The 20,589-nt window shown below is 34.2% G+C and overlaps 1 pseudogene; it reads right to left on the reverse strand.

Moving 5' to 3' along the window:
* Window positions 1–19,272: 19,272 nt before the first annotated feature.
* LOC147816907 (small subunit ribosomal RNA) lies at window positions 19,273–20,191 on the reverse strand (annotated as a pseudogene; the record flags this gene model as incomplete).
* Between the last annotated feature and the right edge of the window lie 398 nt (window positions 20,192–20,589).

A 20,589-nucleotide genomic window follows, 5' to 3' on the forward strand; every position in this document is an offset into this window, starting at 1 on the left:
CTGCGTTTTTCGGTACATAGAAAACATTCAGAAGTTTTCGGTACTTAGAAAATTTCTGACGTTATCGGTACTTAGAAAAATTCTGACGATTTCGGTACTTAGAAAAATTCTGGTGATTTCGGTACTTAGAAAATTTCTGTAGTTTTCAGTACTTAGAAGAAAATTCTGCCGATTTCGGTTCTTAGAAAATTCCGACGATTTCGGTACTTGGAAAATTTCTGACCTTTTCGGAACTTAGAAAATTTCTGACCTTTTCGGTACTTAGGAAAATTCTGCCGATTTCGGTACTTAGAAAAATTCTAATGATTTCGGTACTTAGAAAAATTCAGACGATTTCGGTACTTAGAAAAATTCTGGTGATTTCGGTACTTAGAAAATTTCTGTAGTTTTCGGTACTTAGAAGAAAATTCTGCCGATTTCGGTACTTAGAAAATTCCGACGATTTCGGTACTTGGAAAATTTCTGACCTTTTCGGAACTTAGAAAATTTCTGACCTTTTCGGTACTTAGGAAAATTCTGCCGATTTCGGTACTTAGAAAAATTCTAATGATTTCGGTACTTAGAAAAATTCTAACGATTTCGGTACTTAGAAAATTTCTGACCTTTTCGGTACTTGGAAAATTTCTGACCTTTTCGGTACTTAGAAAATTTCTGACCTTTACGGTACTTAGAAAAATTCTGACGATTTCGGTACTTAGAAAACAATCAGAAGTTTTTGGTACTAAGAAAATTTCTGTCGTTTTCGGTACTTAGAAAAATTCTGCTGATTTCGGTACTTAGAAAAATTCTGTCGATTTCGGTACTTAGAAAACATTAAGAAGTCTTCGGTACTTAGAAAATTTCTGACGTTTTCGGTACTTAGAAAAATTCTTACGATTTCGATACTTATTAAACATTCAGAAGTTTTCGGTACTTAGAAAAATTCTGCCGATTTCGGTACTTAGAAAAATTCTGTTGATTTCGGTACTTAGAAAAATTCTGTCTATTTCGGTACTTAGAAAAGATTCGGAAGTTTTCGGAACTTAGAAAATTTCTGACGTGTTCGGTACTTAGAAACATTCTGATGATTTCGGTACTTAGAAAATTTCTGACCTTTTCGGTATTTAGAAAATTTCAAACGATTTCGGTACTTAGAAAAATTCTGCCGATTTCGGTACTTAGAAAATTCTGACGATTTCGGTACTTGGAAAATTTCTGACCTTTTCGGTACTTAAGAAAATTTCTGACCTTTTCGGAACTTAGAAAACATTCTGACGATTTCGCTACTTAGAAAAATTCTGTCGATTTCGGTACTTAGAAAAATTCTGGTGATTTCGGTACTTAGAAAATTTCTGTAGATTTCGGTACTTAGAAGAAAATTCTGCCGATTTCGGTACTTGGAAAATTTCTGACCTTTTCGGTACTTAGAAAATTTCTGACGTTTTCGGTACTTAGAAAAATTCTGATGATTTCGGTACTTAGAAAATTTCTGACCTATTCGGTATTTAGAAAATTTCTGACGTTTTCGGCACTTAGAAAAATTCTGATGATTTCGGTACTTAGAAAATTTCTGACCTTTTCGGTATTTAGAAAATTTCAAACGATTTCGGTACTTAGAAAAATTCAGACGATTTCGGTACTTAGAAAAATTCCGACGATTTCGGTACTTAGAAAATTTCTGCCTTTTTCGATACATAGAAAACATTCAGAAGTTTTCGGTACTTAGAAAATTTCTGACGTTATCGGTACTTAGAAAAATTCTGACGATTTCGGTACTTAGAAAAATTCTGGTGATTTCGGTACTTAGAAAATTTCTGTAGTTTTCAGTACTTAGAAGAAAATTCTGCCGATTTCGGTACTTAGAAAATTCTGACGATTTCGGTACTTGGAAAATTTCTGACCTTTTCGGTACTTAGAAAATTTCTGACCTTTTCGGTACTTAGGAAAATTCTGCCGATTTCGGTACTTAGAAGCATTCTAATGATTTCGGTACTTAGAAAAATTCAGACGATTTCGGTACTTAGAAAAATTCTGGTGATTTCGGTACTTAGAAAATTTCTGTAGTATTCGGTACTTAGAAGAAAATTCTGCCGATTTCGGTACTTAGAAAATTCTGACCTTTTCGGTACTTGGAAAATTTCTGACCTTTTCGGTACTTAGAAAATTTCTGACCTTTACGGTACTTAGAAAATTCTGACGATTTCGGTACTTAGAAAACAATCAGAAGTTTTTGGTACTAAGAAAATTTCTGTCGTTTTCGGTACTTAGAAAAATTCTGATGATTTCGGTACTTAGAAAAATTCTGTCGATTTCGGTACTTAGAAAACATTAAGAAGTCTTCGGTACTTAGAAAATTTCTGACGTTTTCGGTACTTAGAAAAATTCTTACGATTTCGATACTTATTAAACATTCAGAAGTTTTCGGTACTTAGAAAAATTCTGCCGATTTCGGTTCTTAGAAAAATTCTGTTGATTTCGGTACTTAGAAAAGACTCGGAAGTTTTCGGTACTTAGAAAATTTCTGACGTTTTCGGTACTTAGAAACATTCTGATGATTTCGGTACTTAGAAAATTTCTGACCTTTTCGGTATTTAGAAAATTTCAAACGATTTCGGTACTTAGAAAAATTCTGCCGATTTCGGTACTTAGAAAATTCTGACGATTTCGGTACTTGGAAAATTTCTGACCTTTTCGGTACTTAGAAAATTTCTGACCTTTTCGGAACTTAGAAAACATTCCGACGATTTCGCTACTTAGAAAAATTCTGCCGATTTCGGTACTTAGAAAAATTCTGACGAATTCGCTACTTAGAAAACATTCATAAGTTATCGATACTTAGAAAATTTCTGACTTTTTCGGTACTTAGGAAAATTCTGCCGATTTCGGTACTTAGAAAAATTCTAATGATTTCTGTACTTAGAAAAATTCTGACGATTTCGGCACTTAGAAAATTTCTGACCTTTTCGGTACTCAGAAAAATTCTGTCGATTTCGGTACTTAGAAAAATTCTGTTGATTTCGGTACTTAGAAAATTTCTGCCTTTTTCGGTACTTTTAAAAGACTCGGAAGTTTTCGGTACTTAGTAAATTTTTGACGTTCTGCCTTTTTCGGTACTTTGAAAAGACTCAGAAGTTTTCTGTACTTAGAAAAATACTGATGTTTTCGGTACTTAGAAGAATTCTGATGATTTCGGTACTTAGAAAATTTCTGACCTTTTCGGTATTTAGAAAATTTCAGACGATTTCGGTACTTAGAAAAATTCTGTCGATTTCGGTACTTAGAAAAATTCTGTTGATTTTGGTACTTAGAAAATTTTGACGATTTCGGTACTTAGAAAAATTCTGATAATTTCGGTACTTAGAAAATTTCTGACCTTTTCGGTACTTAGAAAATATATGACGTTTTCGGTACTTAGAAAAATTCTCATAATTTCGGTACTTAGAAAATTTCTGACCTTTTCGGTACTTAGAAAATATATGAAGTTTTCGGTACTTAGAAAAATTCTTACGATTTCGATACTTATTAAACATTCAGAAGTTTTCGGTACTTAGAAAAATTCGGCCGATTTCGGTACTTAGAAATATTCTGTTGATTTCGGTACTTAGAAAAATTCTGTCTATTTCGGTACTTAGAAAAGACTCGGAAGTTTTAGGTACTTAGAAAATTTCTGACGTTTTCGGTACTTAGAAAAATTCTGATGATTTCGGTACTTAGAAAATTTCTGACCTTTTCGGTATTTAGAAAATTTCAAACGATTTCGGTACTTAGAAAAATTCAGACGATTTCGGTACTTAGAAAAATTCCGACGATTTCGGTACTTAGAAAATTTCTGCCTTTTTCGGTACATAGAAAACATTCAGAAGTTTTCGGTACTTAGAAAATTTCTGACGTTATCGGTACTTAGAAAAATTCTGACGATTTCGGTACTTAGAAGAACATTCTGCCGATTTCGGTACTTAGAAAATTCTGACGATTTCGGTACTTGGAAAATTTCTGACCTTTTCGGAACTTAGAAAATTTCTGACCTTTTCGGTACTTAGAAAAATTCCGACGATTTCGGTACTTAGAAAATTTCTGCCTTTTTCGGTACTTAGAAAAATTCTGACGAATTCGGTACTTAGAAAACATTCAGAAGTTATCGATACTTAGAAAATTTCTGACTTTTTCGGTACTTAGGAAAATTCTGCCGATTTCGGTACTTAGAAAAATTCTAATGATTTCGGTACTTAGAAAACATTCAGAAGTCTTCGGTACTTAGAAAATTTCTGACGTTTTTGGTACTTAGAAAAATTATTACGATTTCGATACTTATTAAACATTCAGAAGTTTTCAGTACTTAGAAAAATTCTGCCGATTTCGGTTCTTAGAAAAATTCTGTTGATTTCGGTACTTAGAAAAATTCTGTCGATTTCGGTACTTAGAAAAGACTCGGAAGTTTTCGGTACTTAGAAAATTTCTGACCTTTTCGGTATTTAGAAAATTTCTGACGTTTTCGGTACTTAGAAAAATTCTGATGATTTCGGTACTTAGAAAATTTCTGACCTTTTCGGTATTTAGAAAATTTCAAACCATTTCGGTACTTAGAAAAATTCAGACGATTTCGGTACTTAGAAAAATTCCGACGATTTCGGTACTTAGAAAATTTCTGCCTTTTTCGGTACATAGAAAACATTCAGAAGTTTTCGGTACTTAGAAAATTTCTGACGTTATCGGTACTTAGAAAAATTCTGACGATTTCGGTACTTAGAAAAATTCTGGTGATTTCGGTACTTAGAAAATTTCTGTAGTTTTCAGTACTTAGAAGAAAATTCTGCCGATTTCGGTTCTTAGAAAATTCCGACGATTTCGGTACTTAGAAAAATTCTGGTGATTTCGGTACTTAGAAAATTTCTGTAGTTTTCGGTACTTAGAAGAAAATTCTGCCGATTTCGGTACTTGGAAAATTTCTGACCTTTTCGGAACTTAGAAAATTTCTGACCTTTTCGGTACTTAGGAAAATTCTGCCGATTTCGGTACTTAGAAAAATTCTAATGATTTCGGTACTTAGAAAAATTCTAACGATTTCGGTACTTAGAGAATTTCTGACCTTTTCGGTACTTGGAAAATTTCTGACCTTTTCGGTACTTAGAAAATTTCTGACCTTTACGGTACTTAGAAAAATTCTGACGATTTCGGTACTTAGAAAACAATCAGAAGTTTTTGGTACTAAGAAAATTTCTGTCGTTTTCGGTACTTAGAAAAATTCTGCTGATTTCGGTACTTAGAAAAATTCTGTCGATTTCGGTACTTAGAAAACATTAAGAAGTCTTCGGTACTTAGAAAATTTCTGACGTTTTCGGTACTTAGAAAAATTCTTACGATTTCGATACTTATTAAACATTCAGAAGTTTTCGGTACTTAGAAAAATTCTGCCGATTTCGGTACTTAGAAAAATTCTGTTGATTTCGGTACTTAGAAAAATTCTGTCTATTTCGGTACTTAGAAAAGATTCGGAAGTTTTCGGAACTTAGAAAATTTCTGACGTGTTCGGTACTTAGAAACATTCTGATGATTTCGTTACTTAGAAAATTTCTGACCTTTTCGGTATTTAGAAAATTTCAAACGATTTCGGTACTTAGAAAAATTCTGCCGATTTCGGTACTTAGAAAATTCTGACGATTTCGGTACTTGGAAAATTTCTGACCTTTTCGGTACTTAAGAAAATTTCTGACCTTTTCGGAACTTAGAAAACATTCTGACGATTTCGCTACTTAGAAAAATTCTGTCGATTTCGGTACTTAGAAAAATTCTGGTGATTTCGGTACTTAGAAAATTTCTGTAGATTTCGGTACTTAGAAGAAAATTCTGCCGATTTCGGTACTTGGAAAATTTCTGACCTTTTCGGTACTTAGAAAATTTCTGACGTTTTCGGTACTTAGAAAAATTCTGATGATTTCGGTACTTAGAAAATTTCTGACCTATTCGGTATTTAGAAAATTTCTGACGTTTTCGGCACTTAGAAAAATTCTGATGATTTCGGTACTTAGAAAATTTCTGACCTTTTCGGTATTTAGAAAATTTCAAACGATTTCGGTACTTAGAAAAATTCAGACGATTTCGGTACTTAGAAAAATTCCGACGATTTCGGTACTTAGAAAATTTCTGCCTTTTTCGGTACATAGAAAACATTCAGAAGTTTTCGGTACTTAGAAAATTTCTGACGTTATCGGTACTTGGAAAAATTCTGACGATTTCGGTACTTAGAAAAATTCTGGTGATTTCGGTACTTAGAAAATTTCTGTAGTTTTCAGTACTTAGAAGAAAATTCTGCCGATTTCGGTACTTAGAAAATTCTGACGATTTCGGTACTTGGAAAATTTCTGACCTTTTCGGTACTTAGAAAATTTCTGACCTTTTCGGTACTTAGGAAAATTCTGCCGATTTCGGTACTTAGAAGCATTCTAATGATTTCGGTACTTAGAAAAATTCAGACGATTTCGGTACTTAGAAAAATTCTGGTGATTTCGGTACTTAGAAAATTTCTGTAGTATTCGGTACTTAGAAGAAAATTCTGCCGATTTCGGTACTTAGAAAATTCTGACCTTTTCGGTACTTGGAAAATTTCTGACCTTTTCGGTACTTAGAAAATTTCTGACCTTTACGGTACTTAGAAAATTCTGACGATTTCGGTACTTAGAAAACAATCAGAAGTTTTTGGTACTAAGAAAATTTCTGTCGTTTTCGGTACTTAGAAAAATTCTGATGATTTCGGTACTTAGAAAAATTCTGTCGATTTCGGTACTTAGAAAACATTAAGAAGTCTTCGGTACTTAGAAAATTTCTGACGTTTTCGGTACTTAGAAAAATTCTTACGATTTCGATACTTATTAAACATTCAGAAGTTTTCGGTACTTAGAAAAATTCTGCCGATTTCGGTTCTTAGAAAAATTCTGTTGATTTCGGTACTTAGAAAAGACTCGGAAGTTTTCGGTACTTAGAAAATTTCTGACGTTTTCGGTACTTAGAAACATTCTGATGATTTCGGTACTTAGAAAATTTCTGACCTTTTCGGTATTTAGAAAATTTCAAACGATTTCGGTACTTAGAAAAATTCTGCCGATTTCGGTACTTAGAAAATTCTGACGATTTCGGTACTTGGAAAATTTCTGACCTTTTCGGTACTTAGAAAATTTCTGACCTTTTCGGAACTTAGAAAACATTCCGACGATTTCGCTACTTAGAAAAATTCTGCCGATTTCGGTACTTAGAAAAATTCTGACGAATTCGCTACTTAGAAAACATTCATAAGTTATCGATACTTAGAAAATTTCTGACTTTTTCGGTACTTAGGAAAATTCTGCCGATTTCGGTACTTAGAAAAATTCTAATGATTTCTGTACTTAGAAAAATTCTGACGATTTCGGCACTTAGAAAATTTCTGACCTTTACGGTACTTAGAAAAATTCTGACGATTTCGGTACTTAGAAAAATTCTGTTGATTTTGGTACTTAGAAAATTTCTGACCTTTTCGATACTTAGAAAATATCTGGCGTTTTCGGTACTTTGAAAAATTCTGTCGATTTCGGTTCTTAGAAAAGACTCGGAAGTTTTCGGTACTTAGAAAATTTCTGACGTTTTCGGTACTTAGAAAAATTCTGATGATTTCGGTACTTAGAAAATTTCTGACCTATTCGGTATTTAGAAAATTTCTGACGTTTTCGGTACTTAGAAAAATTCTGATGATTTCGGTACTTAGAAAATTTCTGACCTTTTCGATACTTAGAAAATATCTGGCGTTTTCGGTACTTTGAAAAATTCTGTCGATTTCGGTACTTAGAAAACATTCAGAAGTTTTCAGTACTTAGAAAAATTCTGCCGATTTCGGTTCTTAGAAAAGACTCGGAAGTTTTCGGTACTTAGAAAATTCTGACGATTTCGGTACTTGGAAGATTTCTGACCTTTTCGGTACTTAGAAAATTTCTGACCTTTTCGGTACTTAGAAAAATTCTGACGAATACGGTACTTAGAAAACATTCAGAAGTTATCGATACTTAGAAAATTTCAGACTTTTTCGGTACTTAGGAAAATTCTGCCGATTTCGGTACTTAGAAAATTTCTAATGATTTTGGTACTTGGAAAAATTCTGACGATTTCGGTACTTAGAAAATTTCTGACCTTTTCGTTACTTGGAAAATTTCAGACCTTTTCGGTACATAGAAAATTTCTGACCTTTACGGTACTTAGAAAATTTCTGAAGATTTCGGTACTTAGAAAACAATCAGAAGTTTTTGGTACTAAGAAAATTTCGGTCGTTTTCGGTACTTAGAAAAATTCTGACGTTTTCGGTACTTAGAAAAATTCTGTCGATTTCGGTACTTAGAAAACATTAAGAAGTCTTCGGTACTTAGAAAATTTCTGACGTTTTCGGTACTTAGAAAAATTCTTACGATTTCGGTACTTAGAAAAATTCTGTCGATTTCGGTACTTAGAAAACATTCAGAAGCTTTCGGTACTTAGAAAAATTCTGCCGATTTCGGTACTTAGAAAAATTCTGTTGATTTCGGTACTTAGAAAAATTTTGTCTATTTCGGTACTTAGAAAAGACTCGGAAGTTTTCGGTACTTAGAAAATTTCTGACGTTTTCGGTACTTAGAAAAATTCTGATGATTTCGGTACTTAGAAAATTTCTGACCTTTTCGGTATTTAGAAAATTTCAAACGATTTCGGTACTTAGAAAAATTCTGACGATTTCGGTAGTTAGAAAAAATCTGGTGATTTCGGTACTTAGAAAATTCTGACGATTTCGGTACTTGGAAACTTTCTGACCTTTTCGGTTCTTAGAAAATTTCTGACCTTTTCGGTACTTAGTAAAATTCTGCCGATTTCGGTACTTAGAAAAATTCTGACGATTTCGGTTTTTAGAAAAATTCTGGTGATTTCGGATCTTAGAAAATTTCTGACCTTTTCGGTACTTAGAAAATATCTGCCGATTTCGGTACTCAGAAAAATTCTGTCGATTTCGGTACTTAGAAAAATTCTGTTGATTTCGGTACTTAGAAAATTTCTGCCTTTTTCGGTACTTTTAAAAGACTCGGAAGTTTTCGGTACTTAGTAAATTTTTGACGTTCTGCCTTTTTCGGTACTTTGAAAAGACTCAGAAGTTTTCTGTACTTAGAAAAATTCTGATGTTTTCGGTACTTAGAAAAGACTCGGAAGTTTTAGGGACTTGGAAAATTTCTGACGTTTTCGGTACTTAGAAAAATTCTGATGATTTCGGTACTTAGAAAATTTCTGACCTTTTCGGTATTTAGAAAATTTCAAACGATTTCGGTACTTAGAAAAATTCAGACGATTTCGGTACTTAGAAAAATTCCGACGATTTCGGTACTTAGAAAATTTCTGCCTTTTTCGGTACATAGAAAACATTCAGAAGTTTTCGGTACTTAGAAAATTTCTGACGTTATCGGTACTTAGAAAAATTCTGACGATTTCGGTACTTAGAAGAACATTCTGCCGATTTCGGTACTTAGAAAATTCCGACGATTTCGGTACTTAGAAAATTTCTGCCTTTTTCGGTACTTAGAAAAATTCTGACGAATTCGGTACTTAGAAAACATTCAGAAGTTATCGATACTTAGAAAATTTCTGACTTTTTCGGTACTTAGGAAAATTCTGCCGATTTCGGTACTTAGAAAAATTCTAATGATTTCTGTACTTAGAAAAATTCTGACGATTTCGGCACTTAGAAAATTTCTGACCTTTACGGTACTTAGAAAAATTCTGACGATTTCGGTACTTAGAAAACAATCAGAAGTTTTTGGTACTAAGAAAATTTCTGTTGTTTTCGGTACTAAGAAAAATTCTGATGATTTCGGTACTTAGAAAAATTCTGTCGATTTCGGTACTTAGAAAACATTCAGAAGTCATCGGTACTTGGAAAAGACTCGGAAGTTTTCGGTGCTTAGAAAATTTCTGACCTTTTCGGTATTTAGAAAATTTCTGACGTTTTCGGTACTTAGAAAAATTCTGATGATTTCAGTACTTAGAAAATTTCTGACCTTTTCGGTATTTAGAAAATTTCAAACGATTTCGGTACTTAGAAAAATTCCGACGATTTCGGTACTTAGAAAAATTCTGGTGATTTCGGTACTTAGAAAATTTCTGTAGTTTTCAGTACTTAGAAGAAAATTCTGCCGATTTCGGTACTTAGAAAATTCGGACGATTTCGGTACTTGGAAAATTTCTGACCTTTTCGGTACTTAGAAAATTTCTGACCTTTTCGGTACTTAGGAAAATTCTGCCGATTTCGGTACTTAGAAAAATTCTAATGATTTCGGTACTTAGAAAATTTCTGACCTTTTCGGTACTTGGAAAATTTCTGACCTTTTCGGTACTTAGAAAATTTCTGACCTTTACGGTACTTAGAAAAATTCTGACGATTTCGGTACTTAGAAAACAATCAGAAGTTTTTGGTACTAAGAAAATTTCTGTCGTTTTCGGTACTTAGAAAAATTCTGATGATTTCGGTACTTAGAAAAATTCTGTCGATTTCGGTACTTAGAAAACATTAAGAAGTCTTCGGTACTTAGAAAATTTCTGACGTTTTCGGTACTTAGAAAAATTCTTACGATTTCGATACTTATTAAACATTCAGAAGTTTTCGGTACTTAGAAAAATTCTGCCGATTTCGGTTCTTAGAAAAATTCTGTTGATTTCGGTACTTAGAAAAATTCTGTCTATTTCGGTACTTAGAAAAGACTCGGAAGTTTTCGGTACTTAGAAAATTTCTGACCTTTTCGGTATTTAGAAAATTTCAAACGATTTCGGTACTTAGAAAAATTCTGCCGATTTCGGTACTTAGAAAATTCTGACGATTTCGGTACTTGGAAAATTTCTGACCTTTTCGGTACTTTAGAAAATTTCTGACCTTTTCGGAACTTAGAAAACATTCCGACGATTTCGCTACATAGAAAAATTCTGCCGATTTCGGTACTTAGAAAAATTCTGACGAATTCGGTACTTAGAAAACATTCATAAGTTATCGATACTTAGAAAATTTCTGACTTTTTCGGTACTTAGGAAAATTCTGCCGATTTCGGTACTTAGAAAAATTCTAATGATTTCTGTACTTAGAAAAATTCTGACGATTTCGGCACTTAGAAAATTTCTGACCTTTACGGTACTTAGAAAAATTCTGACGATTTCGGTACTTAGAAAAATTCTGTTGATTTTGGTACTTAGAAAATTTCTGACCTTTTCGATACTTAGAAAATATCTGGCGTTTTCGGTACTTTGAAAAATTCTGTCGATTTCGGTACTTAGAAAACATTCAGAAGTTTTCAGTACTTAGAAAAATTCTGCCGATTTCGGTTCTTAGAAAAGACTCGGAAGTTTTCGGTACTTAGAAAATTTCTGACGTTTTCGGTACTTAGAAAAATTCTGATGATTTCGGTACTTAGAAAATTTCTGACCTATTCGGTATTTAGAAAATTTCTGACGTTTTCGGTACTTAGAAAAATTCTGATGATTTCGGTACTTAGAAAATTTCTGACCTTTTCGGTATTTAGAAAATTTCAAACGATTTCGGTACTTAGAAAAATTCAGACGATTTCGGTACTTAGAAAAATTCCGACGATTTCGGTACTTAGAAAATTTCTGCCTTTTTCGGTACATAGAAAACATTCAGAAGTTTTCGGTACTTAGAAAATTTCTGACGTTATCGGTACTTAGAAAAATTCTGACGATTTCGGTACTTAGAAAAATTCTGGTGATTTCGGTACTTAGAAAATTTCTGTAGTTTTCGGTACTTAGAAGAAAATTCTGCCGATTTCGGTACTTAGAAAATTCTGACGATTTCGGTACTTGGAAAATTTCTGACCTTTTCGGTACTTAGAAAATTTCTTACCTTTTCGGTACTTAGAAAAATTCTGACGATTTCGGTACTTAGAAAAATTCTGACGATTTCGGTACTTAGAAAACAATCAGAAGTTTTTGGTACTAAGAAAATTTCTGTCGTTTTCGGTACTTAGAAAAATTCTGATGATTTCGGTACTTAGAAAAATTCTGTTGATTTCGGTACTTAGAAAATTTCTGACCTTTTCGGTACTTAGAAAATATCTGACGTTTTCGGTACTTAGAAAAATTCTGTCGATTTCGGTACTTAGAAAACATTAAGAAGTATTCGGTACTTAGAAAATTTCTGACGTTTTCGGTACTTAGAAAAATTCTTACGATTTCGATACTTATTAAACATTCAGAAGTTTTCGGTGCTTAGAAAAATTCTGCCGATTTCGGTTCTTAGAAAAATTCTGTTGATTTCGGTACTTAGAAAAATTCTGTCGATTTCGGTACTTAGAAAAGACTCGGAAGTTTTCGGTACTTAGATAATTTCTGACGTTTTCGGTACTTAGAAAAATTCTGATGATTTCGGTACTTAGAAAATTTCTGACCTTTTCGGTATTTTGAAAATTTCAAACGATTTCGGTACTTAGAAAAATTCAGACTATTTCGGTACTTAGAAAAATACCGCCGATTTCGGTACTTAGAAAATTTCTGCCTTTTTCGGTACATAGAAAACATTCAGAAGTTTTCGGTACTTAGAAAATTTCTGACGTTATCGGTACTTAGAAAAATTCTGACGATTTCGGTACTTAGAAAAATTCTGGTGATTTCGGTACTTAGAAAATTTCTGTAGTTTTCGGTACTTAGAAGAAAATTCTGCCGATTTCGGTACTTAGAAAATTCTGACGATTTCGGTACTTGGAAAATTTCTGACCTTTTCGGTGCTTAGAAAATTTTTGACCTTTTCGGTACTTAGGAAAATTCTGCCGATTTCGGTACTTAGAAAAATTCTAATGATTTCGGTACTTAGAAAAATTCTGACGATTTCGGTACTTGGAAAATTTCTGACCTTTTCGGTACTTGGAAAATTTCTGACCTTTTCGGTACTTAGTAAATTTCTGACCTTTTCGGTACTTAGAAAAATTCTGACGATTTCGGTACTTAGAAAACAATCAGAAGTTTTTGGTACTAAGAAAATTTCTGTCGTTTTCGGTACTTAGAAAAATTCTGATGATTTCGGTACTTAGAAAAATTCTGTCGATTTCGGTACTTAGAAAACATTAAGAAGTCTTCGGTACTTAGAAAATTTCTGACGTTTTCGGTACTTAGAAAAATTCTTACGATTTCGATACTTATTAAACATTCAGAAGTTTTCGGTACTTAGAAAAATTCTGCCGATTTCGGTACTTAGAAAAATTCTGTTGATTTCGGTACTTAGAAAAATTCTGTCTATTTCGGTACTTATAAAAGACTCGGAAGTTTTCGGTACTTAGAAAATTTCTGACGTTTTCGGTACTTAGAAAAATTCTGATGATTTCGGTACTTAGAAAATTTCTGACCTTTACGGTATTTAGAAAATTTCAAACGATTTCGGTACTTAGAAAAATTCTGACGATTTCGGTACTTAGAAAATTCTGACGATTTCGGTACTTGGAAAATTTCTGACCTTTTCGGTACTTAGAAAATTTCTGACCTTTTCGGAACTTAGAAAACATTCCGACGATTTCGCTACTTAGAAAAATTCTGCCGATTTCGGTACTTAGAAAAATTCTGACGAATTCGGTACTTAGAAAACATTCATAAGTTATCGATACTTAGAAAATTTCTGACTTTTTCGGTACTTAGGAAAATTCTGCCGATTTCGGTACTTAGAAAAATTCTAATGATTTCTGTACTTAGAAAAATTCTGACGATTTCGGCACTTAGAAAATTTCTGACCTTTACGGTACTTAGAAAAATTCTGACGATTTCGGTACTTAGAAAACAATCAGAAGTTTTCGGTACTTAGAAAATTTCTGACGTTTTCGGTATTTAGAAAATTTCAAACGATTTCGGTACTTAGAAAAATTCTGACGAATTCGATACTTAGAAAACATTCAGAAGTTATCGATACTTAGAAAATTTCTGACTTTTTCGGTACTTAGAAAATTTCTGACCTTTACGGTACTTAGAAAAATTCTGACGATTTCGGCTCTTAGAAAATTTCTGCCTATTTCGGTACTTAGAAAATTCTGACGATTTCGGTACTTGGAAAATTTCTGACCTTTTCGGTACTTAGAAAATTTCTGACCTTTTCGGTACTTAGAAAACATTCCGACGATTTCGGTAGTTAGAAAATTCTGACGTTGTCGGTACTTAGAAAAATTCTGTTTATTCTGTCTAAGTTTGAAATACCATGAAATATTTCTAAGTACGAAAATCTTCTGAATTCCCGCACAAAGTTCATTTTCCAAGCGAAGAATTTTTCTCCCGGGCTGTGGCCGTCGACATCCGCATCCCCGGCCTCTCGCCGAGGAAATTTAAATTTGAACGGCAAACGCATATTGGCCTTTCCGGCCTCGCTCGGGCTTCGTCTCAGACTTCCCGTCGCCGGACTTAGAAGAATTTCCACAATTTTCGAGACTTAGAAAAATTTCGGAAAAAATTGGACTTTGACAAAAAAACACTCTAAAACTAATTTAAAAAAAATGTAACTAAAAATTATTATTACATAATTATAATTAAAAATATTATTTATATACATTTATCATATTATATAAATTTCATATTAAAATAATTTAAAATAATTAAAAAAAAATAACACAAAATTATTATTATATAATTATATTATCAAATTTATATTATATAACTATTATTAAAAATTATATTTTTTTACATTATATTATATACATTTTTTATTAAAATATTTTAAAATTTAACTATTATTATACATCTTTTAAAACTAATTTTGATAATAAACACATTGTTTTAGATTATAAAGTTTCTTCAATAGTACAATGTCAATAACTAATGATTTTAGGCAACAATGTTACGATATTTGAAGGGTTTACGTCTGGTCTAACAGATCTTTCGAGTTTCTTTGCATAAGTGCTTGTAATTGCTTAATTTGCTTTTTTTTTTATTTCTAAGTACGAAAATCTTCTGAATTTTTCAAAGTCAAAACCGTTTGAAAATATTACTAAGTTTGAAATACCATAAAATATTTCTAAGTACGAAAATCTTCTGAAATTTTCAAAGTCAAAACCGTTTGAAAATATTACTAAGTTTGAAATACCATGAAATATTTCTAAGTACGAAAATCTTCTGAATAAGTCAAAACCGTTTGAAAATATTTCTAAATTTGAAATACCATGAAATATTTCTAAGTACGAAAATCTTCTGAATTTTTCAAAGTCAAAACCGTTTGAAAATATTACTAAGGTTCAAATACCATGAAATATTTCTAAGTACGAAAATCTTCTGAAATTTTCAAAGTGAAAACCGTTTGAAAATATTACTAAGTTTGAAATATCATGAAATATTTCTACGTACGAAAATCTTCTGAATTTTTTAAAGTTAAAGCCGTTTTAAAATATTACTAATTATGAAATACCATGAAATATTTCTAAGTACGAAAATCTTCTGAATTTTTCAAAGTCAAAACCGTTTGAAAATATTACTAATTTTGATATACCATGAAATATTTCTAAGTACGAAAATCTTCTGAATTTTTCAATGTCAAAACCGTTTGAAAATATTACTAAGTCTGAAATACCATAGTACGAAAAGCTTCTGAATAAGTCAAAACCGTTTGAAAATATTTCTAAGTTTGAAATACCATGAAATATTTCTAAGTACGAAAATCTTCTGAATTTTTCAAAGTCAAAACCGTTTGAAAATAATACTAAGGTTCAAATACCATGAAATATTTCTAAGTACGAAAATCTTCTGAAATTTTCAAAGTGAAAACCGTTTGAAAATATTACTAAGTTTGAAATACCATGAAATATTTCTAAGTACGAAAATCTTCTGAATTTTTCAAAGTCAAAACCGTTTGAAAATATTACTAAGTCTGAAATACCATGAAATATTTCTTAGTACGAAAAGCTTCTGAATAAGTCAAAACCGTTTGAAAATATTTCTAAGTTTGAAATACCATGAAATATTTCTAAGTACGAAAATCTTCTGAATTTTTCAAAGTCAAAACCGTTTGAAAATAATACTAAGGTTCAAATACCATGAAATATTTCTAAGTACGAAAATCTTCTGAAATTTTCAAAGTGAAAACCGTTTGAAAATATTACTAAGTTTGAAATACCATGAAATATTTCTAAGTACGAAAATCTTCTGAATTTTTCAAAGTCAAAGCCGTTTGAAAATATTACTAATTTTGAAATACCATGAAATATTTCCAAGTACGAAAATCTTCTGAATTTTTCAAAGTCAAAACCGTTTGAAAATATTACTAATTTTGATATACCATGAAATATTGCTAAGTACGAAAATCTTCTGAATTTTTCAAAGACAAAACCGTTTGAAAATAGTACTAACTTTGAAATACCATGAAATATTTCTAAGTACGAAAATCTTCTGTATTTTTCAAAGTCAAAACCGTTTGAAAATATTACTAAGTTTGAAATACCGTGAAATATTTCTAAGTACGAAAATCTTCTGAATTTCTCAAAGTTAAAACCGTTTGAAAATATTACTAAATTTGAAATACCATGAAATATTTCTAAGTGGAAAAAGCTTCAGAATTTTTCGAAGTCCAAAACATTTTGAAAATATTTCAAAGTCAAAAAAATTCGAACACACGATCATCAAAAGACATGAAGAAAAAAACAGTTGTGAAATTCGCACACACGATTAACGGAAGACATAAATTTAGAAATTCGCACACACGATCAACAAAAGAAATGAAGAAAAAAAAAATTTGTGAAATTCGCACACATGATCAACTTAAGACTTATGAAGAAAGAAAAAAAAATTTAGAAATTCGCACACACGATCAACGGAACACTTATGAAGAAAGAAAAAAAAATTTAGAAATTCGCACACACGATCAAGGAAAGACATGAAGAAAAAAAATTTGTGAAATTCGCACATACGATCAACGGAAGACAGGAAGAAAGAAAAAAAAATTTGAAATTCGAAAACACGATCAAGGAAACACAGAAAGAAAAAGAAACAATTGAAAAATTCGCACACACGATCAAATAAGACATGAAGAAAAAAAAATTGAGAAATTCGCACACACGATCAACGAAACATATGAAAGAAAAAAAAATTTAGAAATTCGCACACACGATCAAGGAAAGACATGAAGAAAAAAAATTTGTGAAATTCGCACACACGATCAACGGAAGACTTAGGAAGAAAGAAAAAAAAATTTGAAACTCGCACACACGATCAAGGAAAGACAGAAAGAAAAAGAAACAATTGAAAAATTCGCACACACGATCAAATAAGACATGAAGAAAAAAAAAATTGAGAAATTCGCACACACGATCAACGAAACATATGAAAGAAAAAAAAAATTAGAAATTCGCACACACGATCAAGGAAAGACATGAAGAAAAAAATTTGTGAAATTCGCACACACGATCAACGGAAGACTTAGGAAGAAAGAAAAAAAAATTGGAAATTCGCACACACGTTCAACGAAACACATGAAAGAAAAAAACAATTTAGAAATTCGCACACACGATCAAGGAAAGACATGAAGAAAAAAAAAATTGTGAAATTCGCACACACGATCAACGGAAGACTTAGGAAGAAAGAAAAAAAAATTTGAAACTCGCACACACGATCAAGGAAAGACAGAAAGAAAAAGAAACAATTGAAAAATTCGCACACACGATCAAATAAGACATGAAGAAAAAAAAAATTGAGAAATTCGCACACACGATCAACGAAACATATGAAAGAAAAAAAAAATTAGAAATTCGCACACACGATCAAGGAAAGACATGAAGAAAAAAATTTGTGAAATTCGCACACACGATCAACGGAAGACTTAGGAAGAAAGAAAAAAAAATTGGAAATTCGCACACACGTTCAACGAAACACATGAAAGAAAAAAACAATTTAGAAATTCGCACACACGATCAAGGAAAGACATGAAGAAAAAAAAAATTGTGAAATTCGCACACACGATCAACGGAAGACTTAGGAAGAAAGAAAAAAAAATTTGAAACTCGCACACACGATCAAGGAAAGACAGAAAGAAAAAGAAACAATTGAAAAATTCGCACACACGATCAAATAAGACATGAAGAAAAAAAAAATTGAGAAATTCGCACACACGATCAACGAAACATATGAAAGAAAAAAAAATTTAGAAATTCGCACACACGATCAAGGAAAGACATGAAGAAAAAAATTTGTGAAATTCGCACACACGATCAACGGAAGACTTAGGAAGAAAGAAAAAAAAATTGGAAATTCGCACACACGTTCAACGAAACACATGAAAGAAAAAAACAATTTAGAAATTCGCACACACGATCAAGGAAAGACATGAAGAAAAAAAAAATTGTGAAATTCGCACACACGATCAACGGAAGACTTAGGAAAAAAAAAACAATTCAGAAATTCGCACACACGATCAAATAAGACATGAAAAAAAATCACGACGGTCTCCTGATGACTAACTAAAAGGGATTCTGACTGAGGGCGTTCAGTCATTATGCCACAGATGGCATCTTTGCTCCATTGGTCATTCGACCCACTCATGTACTAAAAATTTACCAACCACGTGTTCCAAATGAATCCACAATGCGCCAATCACATTCAGAGACTAGTGTCGTTTTTGCGTTCGAGAGTTTCAAATCAAGAGTTTTCCTCCGAGAAGGGGGAAAATGCGTCGGCACCAACGGGGCGGGGAGCTCTCTCAGGTCGAGCACCCTCTTCAAGCCTAGCCCTGCGAAGGACCTCCCTCTTCCCCAGGACGAAGGGATGGGAAACAGGCACGCCCACACGGCACTGACAGTTGCGGTCGAGGCGGGGATCGCCAGTAAAGGATCCCCGGGCGTAGGCCGAAGTCGGAGCCTACTGGCACCCATCTTTAATTGCCTAAAAGGGATGGTGACTTAGGGCAATCAGTCCTTATCCCACAGATGGGATCTTCGCACCACTGGTCATTAGACCAACCACATGTTCTGCGTTTTTAGCCGACCCGTGAGCCGAGTGATCCACTGCTCGGAGTGGTACTTTCGTTTCGGCCGACTAGAGTCGTTTTGCGTTCGAGAGTTTCGAATCAAGAGTTTTCCTCCGAGAAGGGGGAAAATGCATCGGCACCAACGGGGCGGGGAGCTCTCTCAGGTCGAGCCCCCTCTTCAAGCCTAGCCCAGCAAAGGACCTCCCTCTTCCCCAGGTCGAAGGGCTGGGAAACAGGCACGCCCACACGGCACTGACAGTTGCGGTCGAGGCGGGGATCGCCAGAGAAGGATCCCCGGGCGTAGGCCGATGTCGGAGCCTACTGGCACCCATCTTCAATTGTCCTTCCGCTGGTTCACCTACGGAAACCTTGTTACGCGTTAACTTCCTCTTAATGATCAAGTTCGATCAACTTTCCGGCACGCCGGCTCGACCCGGAGGTCAGTCCGAGCACCAGTCCGAGGACCTCACTAAATCATTCCATCGGATGTTGCGACGGGCGGTTTGCACAAAGGGCAGGGACGTACTCAACACGAGCTGATGACTCGTGCTTACTGGGAATTCCTCATTCAAGGTAGATATTTACCATTACTCCAGTAGTGCCCTTCCGTCAATTCCTTTAAGTTTCAGCTTTGCAACCATACTTCCCCCGGAACCAAAAAGCTTTGGTTTCCCGGAAGCTGCCCGGCGTGTCATTTGAGGAACACAGCCGGATCGGTGGCTGGCATCGTTTATGGTTAGAACTAGGGCGGTATTTGATCGCCTTCGAACCTCTAACTTTCGTTCTTGATTAATGGAAACATTCTTGGCAAATGCTTTCGCAGTAGTTCGTCTTGCGACGGTCCAAGAATTTCACCTCTAGCGTCGCAATACGAATGCCCCCGTCTGTCCCTCTTAATCATTACCTCGTGTTCCGAAAACCAACAAAATAGAACCGAGGTCCTATTCCATTATTCCATGCACCATTATTCATGCGTCATGCATACTTTGAGCACTCTAATTTTTTCAAAGTAAAATTGCCGAAACCGAACGACAACCGGTAAAGATCATCGGACAATTTCGGCGGCAATGCTCAGAACTGGCAGTGACCACCGGAGGGCGGACCACCCGTCTTGAACTAAGATCCAACTATGAGCTTTTTAACAGCAACAACTTCAATATACGCTTTTGGAGCTGGAGTTACTGCTGCGGCCGCAGCAGACTTTCCCTCCTTCTTTGATACAAGCATATGACTACTGGCAGGACCAACCAGGTTACTTTCACGTTCAGCGAGCGTTCGAAGCGGCGCTTCGAATCTCAGAGGTAGTGGTGCCCCCGGCTGGCGAGGGCGCCGGACCCGGCATGACGGCCGGGTCCCCGTTCGCACAGATCGAACTAGAGCCTTCTTCCTCTAGTCGGTTCGAGACTCACTGCGTCCCCCTTGGCGTCAACGCCTGGACGCGAGAGTGCTCTGCCGTCGAGAGTCGTGCTCGCGCCGGAACAAACTGCAGAAAACCTCGTAAATGCTTCCATCACTGTTCAGTCTCCACGCGGCTACAAACTACTGTCCGAGCCACTCGCTGAAAAGCCGAGACCTTTTGTTTCCGTGAGGCGAGCCCTCGCCCTTGTCGAGACGAGAGCGTTGCGTTTCTTGAGACACGCTCACTGTGCCTC

The sequence above is a fragment of the Parasteatoda tepidariorum genome, chromosome 1 (assembly GCF_982258835.1).
Source record: "Parasteatoda tepidariorum strain Cologne lab strain chromosome 1, Ptep-v5.0, whole genome shotgun sequence".
NCBI classification, from domain to species: Eukaryota; Metazoa; Arthropoda; class Arachnida; order Araneae; family Theridiidae; genus Parasteatoda; species Parasteatoda tepidariorum.